Consider the following 6,352-nt stretch of genomic DNA (forward strand, 5'->3'; position numbering starts at 1 on the left):
AAGACGGATGTTGATGTTACCAGAAAGGTCAATGGACAATATAAATACAGATTTAACTTATTCCATCGTAAATGTGTACAAGATGGAGCAGAAGAAGAGTTGTAAATGTAAGTGTGCGCAGATCCGCGGTGTTGTTGAACGTCATGTCAAAACACGGAGCAAATCGTCACGATCGTCACACGTGTGTGTGTGTGTGTGTGTGTGTGTGTGTGTGTGTGTCTCCGTGTCTCCGTGTCCCTGCTGTAACGGCTGCTCGCGGTCGCGGTGTTACTGTAGCTGAACGGAACGTCACGATGTCACAACCATAGACTGTATGGCCAAAACACGGAGCCGCCGCCCCCCCCTCCTCCCCCCTCCTCCCGTGTGTGCGTGTGTGTGGGGGGGGGGGTTGATGACAATCAAATCAATCATGAATCATTCAGTGATTTGATTCTCAATAAATTGCTTGACTTGGATTCAGATTCAGCCTATTTTTCCCATTTTGACTCTCATGTCCGCCTGGATCTTATCATGAAAAAAACACTGCAGGATGGTCATACTTTGTGGTATCTTCTTCAAATTTGAACCAGGTGTTCATTGATAGTGTGCTTACAGATTCATACTTTCATTTACCTTCATGGATAAAGTCACAAAGGCTGTTTTATTTTTTAATCATTTATTAATTTTTAGGCGGACAAAAAATCTTAATTTTTTGCACACTTACTAGACCACTGCTCTGTTTCAGTAATACCTGAAGTGTTTCTGACACTTTCACAAGAAACTCTACAGTGTCCCCTTCCTGGCAAGCCCTCATTTATGGATGTGGTTCAGAAGCTACAGCTATAATAATTTGAGAATGGAATTTTATGCGTTTTTGCTTCAAAATAGGGGGGGAGTGGAAGAGGTTAAAGAAGGATAAGCAAAACACATGTACATACACAGTGTAACACAATTCTTACCCAGGTAAGTAGGAACATAAAAAAAAAAAAAATTGCAGCTATGTTTGAAAGTTCAAGTCACCTCTTTTTTCAGTCACTCCCAGTATGAAATGTTCAGTCCACTGAGGAAGTGAAGAGGATCTATCCTACCGCATGGTTGAATGTGTTGGATATGTGTATGTGTGTGTGTGTGTAATGAAGTGATGAAAGGATCCAGGTTCTTAATTCTTTGCGGGCACCATATCTCTAGTTGTCCTCCAGGCTGTGGTTCGCCATCAAACGTCTCGATCCAGGCTCCAACATCCGGGTAGGTCCAAGGTTCAAAGGATCCAACAGGAAAACCTGACCTATGATGAGTAATGTCAGAACATTCTCTTAATTCTCTCAACTCTCAATCATGAAATACAATATATAAATCATGTTAAATCCACTCAATTCACAGAGAATATTTCTAACTGAATAAACATTGTAATATGACACCACACCCAATAATATCATAGCAACATTCTCAAAATATCAGAGATTAAGTTATTAAAATAACTTCTCCACATCAATAATATAAAAATAACGTCTTCACATAGTAATAAGCATGCAAATATAACATTAATACCAGTAAGAAGACGTACAGTGTGCACCTTCTGCCATGTCTTAGCATAAAATAGTGACTCGGCGTGCTAAAAACGCAGATACTGTGCTAATCATCAGATTTTACAGTTCAGTGTGCAACAAATTCTCAAAACGTCTCATATTGCACCTTCAAAATGAAGCTAGTGCTAGCTTTAACGCTAGTGATTCACACGAGTGGGTAAGGTCTCTGGTATTAGCACTGATTAGCACTGGCGGTTAGCATTTAGCATGGAAAAAACGATTTCTCACCGATGCGTTTTCTTCTTGGTGGAGATGTCGGGTCCCTCTAGCTTCACTCTCACAGGTCCAGGGCGTCACCGGAGTTATCCCGTAGTTTTTAATCACTTTTATCAACTTTTACTAGTGTCTCCTCTTCACAAGCTAAGTGTCGTGCTCGATGCGGGGCTGCTCGCTCTCCTGACAACGGCTCCGGAGGAAGTGAACCTTGTTCTGAGCAGGTCAAGGGGCGGGAGCTTCTTCCCGATTGGCTGACAGCTCATCTCCAGCCAATCTCTTTCAAAATAAACGTATAAAAAAATATTCTATCACTGTTCAATTTCTTTTTATAGGTAAGTATCTGTTTTTAATTATTAACATAACTTAGTATTTATTAATTAACTTTTTAAATATGAATTCAGCTGTTTTAATATCAACTAATTTTTAATACAGACTTTTAACCTTGGTTACAACAACCTATGGTTACAACGGACATTATAACATTAAAACAATGTGCTTAAAGGGATATTTCAACATTTGGGCAGATTTGCCCGTTAATCCCTAGTCTTAGGGATAGGGTTCGTTACTTTTACTGTAATTGACGGTAACCTACTGTTTTTAGATCGGCGGGGCAGAGACATGAGCTGCTCAGCTACCGCTACGGAGACTATCAAACACACAATCCAACAACTCTACAACGCTCTTGTGGATGATTGTTAAGTGTTAATTAAGTGTATTGTTTCATGTGATTTCATGCGTGTAAGGTTGTAGCCTATCTTTTTTTTTTTTTGCCAAACACGCAGCACAAAATTTAATAAACGGGTTTAGGTGCATAGGCTAATACCACTTTCCAAAATGTCCTGAAGTAGGCTACAAGCATAAATAACTTCACTTTATAATTAAACTCAAATGTAACTTAAAATACACTCAAACTTAATATTACAGTGTTGATATTAAAATGTATACTTTCAAAATATGTTATCATTGTATTTTACAATGACAATTTTAGCATACATTTTAAAATATATCAAAAGTATGTGTGAAAACAAATTTCAAATAAGTACACTTTAGAAATTACACATAAATTTCACTTTAAGTATATTTTAGTTTAATATATTTCTATAAAGTGTAATATAGTATAATTATTTTCAAGTGTGTTAAAAGTGTTAGCGTGAAAGTGTGATGTTAGTGTAATTTTTATATATTTATATAAAGTACAATTTGTATAATTACATTTTCAATATACTATTCAAAATACGAATATACTTGAAATACAATAAAGTACACTTTTTTTTCACCAGGGACTGAACTAGTTCATTTTAAAATTTGTGAACTGAACTTTGAGTTCATGTAGAAAGTGAACTTTCCCAACACTGGTTGCAGCTTTCAGTCCCTTTAAATAGCAGTAATATTTTCAATCATTCAAAGCCACACCTGTGTTTCTCTCACTTGATTCCAGTGAAGGTGGGATCTGTGTGACGTGCATTAGTCACCAGAATGTCATTGTGTTTTGTCAGTCAGGTTTGTTTTTGTTTTTTAAAATAGTACTTCATAATAGGGGGTTGTTTATTGTTGGACAGCGGTCACGGCTTCTAATTTTAATAATGTGCGATAATGTTCATCTGACATGGTTGAGGACAGACTGGATTCACAGGAATTCATGCAATGGAACTTTGATACCCAGAGAAGGTTGTGTAGTCTACTCGGGAAGTGATAAATGAAACAATGTTGAAAGACAACCTGTCAATGATCAGATGTCTTCAACCTCTGAAAAATAAAGTGTTTTCTTCCTCCTCATCTATTGTATGTTTCACAACAATGAGTGTAATACAGAATGGACAAATAAAATGAGAGAGAAATACGTTTATTGCAAAGAAAGTAACAATCCCAAAGACAATACAACACATTTTATGTAACACATAGCCTAATTACTACTTTATATAATATAAATATGTAAAATATATTACTACAAAACAGATGAAAGTGCAGTTGCAACATAGGAGTTATGGTCCAGGACTTCTACTACTGTAACTACCAAAACTACCTCATCCGCTAAAAATATCATTTTAAGTGGGCACAAACTGTTTGCCTGTTCACAGCATGTGGTCTCTTGGTTTTAGTGGTGTTAGGATTAAGTCAGTGTGGCTTTGGTTTGGGTTTTGACCACTGTTTCTTCATTCTTCAAGTTTCTTCAGGTCAGACTTCCAATGTTCTTCATTTTCTTCCTCCTCTACCTCCACCTCTATCCCATCCATGTGTGGCAAGGTGAAGAGGGCCCGGGTGGGGATTGAACCCACACCTCCCGGGTAAGAGTCATACGCGCTTGCCAGTCACCCAAAGGGACATCCCTTTGGCCAAGTAGCCAGGGCACATGATCAATTGGAGGCATAGTGACAGGAACCTCAACTGTCACACATGGTTTTCTGCAGCTCTTCCTTGATGCGGTTCAGCTCCAGCAGCCCATCCTGCAGGTCCTCGGATTCTAGCAGCAAACTCTGTCTTTGCTCCCTTCCTCAGCTCCATGGAGTCTTTCGCCAGAAAAAAGACATCGAGAGCCAGGAACAGACCAGACATGACTCCAGTGGTGACGGACATCACCTGGGCGGCTTTAGCTGCTCCACCCGCGACACTGAGGACCTGGACGGTGCTAATCTCCCCTAAATATACTCCAATGAAATAACTGAAATAGTAGCTTTATGGGCACAGGCTATCCTCTTATACACGTCTGTCAGCTTTAAGCAGCTGTATATCATGTTTGGTTAGTTAGATAATACAAACAGATTTGCATGTGATATCGCCTGTGCTGGATAAGCACACAAGGAAATGAAAAATAAACACCTTCTGGAGATCACTTGACTACGGATAAATACAAAATAAAATCTGCATGCAATGCGGGGGAAAGCTGTACTGAATCTATGGGGAGCGTATGTTCCCCGGGTTCTATGTTCCCCCATAGGGGAATATAGGACCCTCTTTTTGAAAAAGGGTCCTATGTTCCCCGTTTTCCCCAAAAAGGGTCCTATGTTCCCCGGTCGCATAGGACCCTTTTTCTGTTGTCCCCACTGTTGCCGGTCGATGGACTCTCTCTACTTATCTGGCCTGTCTAGCCTCTATCTGGTCTTTTTACTAAACTTAACCAACTCCTTTCTTCATTGCCTAAACCCAACCAATGGGAAAATTCCACTTCTCATTCAAAGTCACAACTCAACTTCTCACTCAGAAATAGACAAAAATCTGCAAAGTCACAACTCCACTTCCAGGTATGGGTACAAAAATTGCATGTTCCCCGGGTCCTTTTGGGGAAAAAGGGTCCTATGTTCCCCGGTCGCATACAAAGTTGGGGTTCATTTTCTATACTATTTTCTTCATCAGATTTAGCTGTGTATCTGTGCACCCATATCTTAGTGTAAAGCACTAGAATTGCTTGTATTCAAAGAGATGCTGCATAAAAGCATCAATCAGCCCTTTATACCAACCTGAGGTAATTCCTCAGATGATGATGTTGTTGAGTCCTGTAGAGCCACAAAAAAATGATAATATTGATAAAACACATAATGACTTATAATGACTCATCTAGTGCAGAAAATGTAATTTAATGTTTTAAAGTCACAGCAGTGCCATTTAGTCAAGTACCTTTGTTTCAGATCCAAACAGTGCACTGGGCAGAATCCTCTTTATTCTGAATGTCTGAATAAGTAAAAAAAACAAAACAAATGTTATTCTCTTTAGAGCTTCTTTCAGTCAGTCGATGAGCAGGTAGTGTTTGAATGAGAGAAAAAAAAAAACACTCTACGCAGATGATTTTCAGTATCAGTTTTACTTAACTAATTGATTAAAGCTTTTGACTTCACTTCATCATGTGTAACATACGTACCATAGTTTGTTTCTTTGGTGGCACTACTGGTTGATTTTTCACCTCAGAGCTGGCGTCACCATCAGTATACCAAACAGACTGGAAAGGGAGAGGGGTTAGTTCTCACCACACTCTGACATCAGGCTCACAGTTTAAAATACTCGAACAAAGCATGCCATATTATGTGATGACAACATAGGTGTAGCTGTACCTTATTACTGGCCTTAGAGATTTATTACATTTGTGACTGTTGTATTTTCTGAATACAATGATCAACCAGTTATTGTGAGATGTTTGTGAGTTACGCACATTGTCACATGCTTTGCATTCTTTTGACCAGACAGAATGTTTTTACCGTCAGTCTTCCTTTTGTGCAGCAGTGAAAGTGAAAACACAATGAATTAAGGGTCAGCCACTGTAAATTACTGTATAGCACTGTCTACTGTAGAGATCATATTTGGTTTATGTCATCAAGGGCAAAAACTTTTATCTAGGTTCATTTATGAATTGGAAAAAATAAGCAAATCTCGTGCGACCCAGTTCACGGCTTCGCTGGTGTCAGTGCAAGTCGCACGATATTTGCACTGACACAGGCAGAGCAGTGAACTGAGACACTGGGAGCTTCCGCTACAAACAAGCTTAAAATATAGACTTATTTAATTTTTTTCGGAACAATTTCTCTTGTTGGGACTTCAATACAAGAGGGACATTACAGACGAGCTGTGTGGAGGTATTTGGA

General features: G+C 38.9%; 1 long non-coding RNA gene across 1 annotated transcript; it reads right to left on the reverse strand.

Moving 5' to 3' along the window:
• Positions 1 to 5,392: 5,392 nt before the first annotated feature.
• On the reverse strand, positions 5,393 to 6,111 carry LOC146968982 (uncharacterized). The gene is made up of 3 exons (XR_015034253.1): positions 5,825 to 6,111; positions 5,635 to 5,712; positions 5,393 to 5,447 (listed from the first exon to the last, which is right to left on the reverse strand). It is a non-coding gene; the product is annotated as an uncharacterized LOC146968982 (long non-coding RNA).
• Between the last annotated feature and the right edge of the window lie 241 nt (positions 6,112 to 6,352).

The sequence above is a fragment of the Trachurus japonicus genome, chromosome 18 (genome assembly GCF_045865225.1).
Source record: "Trachurus japonicus isolate A0001 chromosome 18, Traja_1.0".
Classification (NCBI taxonomy): Eukaryota; Metazoa; Chordata; class Actinopteri; order Carangiformes; family Carangidae; genus Trachurus; species Trachurus japonicus.